Below are 384 nucleotides of genomic sequence, written 5' to 3' on the forward strand. Positions count from 1 at the left end.
AGAGCCCTGTAGGCATGGGGGTCGTGCGGCTATGATTAATAGTCCAGCTGCGGCTCTAGGTTGAAAACGATGAAAAAAGAAAAAAAGGAAGAACGGCTGTGTGCAAATGGTGTTTTCTGTGTCTGTTCAGAGCGGGACTCTGTTGATTGTCTGAAATACACTGATTACTAAACACAGTAATACATAAATAAATGTATAAATAAATAAAAAATAATTCAATGGATAGATGAATGAATAGGTAATAAGTGGTTTATTAGTAAAGCATATCACAAAATATCGGTGTGTGGTCTCACGATGAAGTGGGGATGTGTGTTTGTGTATTTAAAAACAGAGCAATGACTGCTTCTAATAAGAATTGTGTGCCGAATTTTGACTGCACTGCAG

The sequence above is a fragment of the Austrofundulus limnaeus genome, unplaced genomic scaffold, assembly GCF_001266775.1.
Source record: "Austrofundulus limnaeus strain Quisiro unplaced genomic scaffold, Austrofundulus_limnaeus-1.0 Scaffold4511, whole genome shotgun sequence".
NCBI classification, from domain to species: Eukaryota; Metazoa; Chordata; class Actinopteri; order Cyprinodontiformes; family Rivulidae; genus Austrofundulus; species Austrofundulus limnaeus.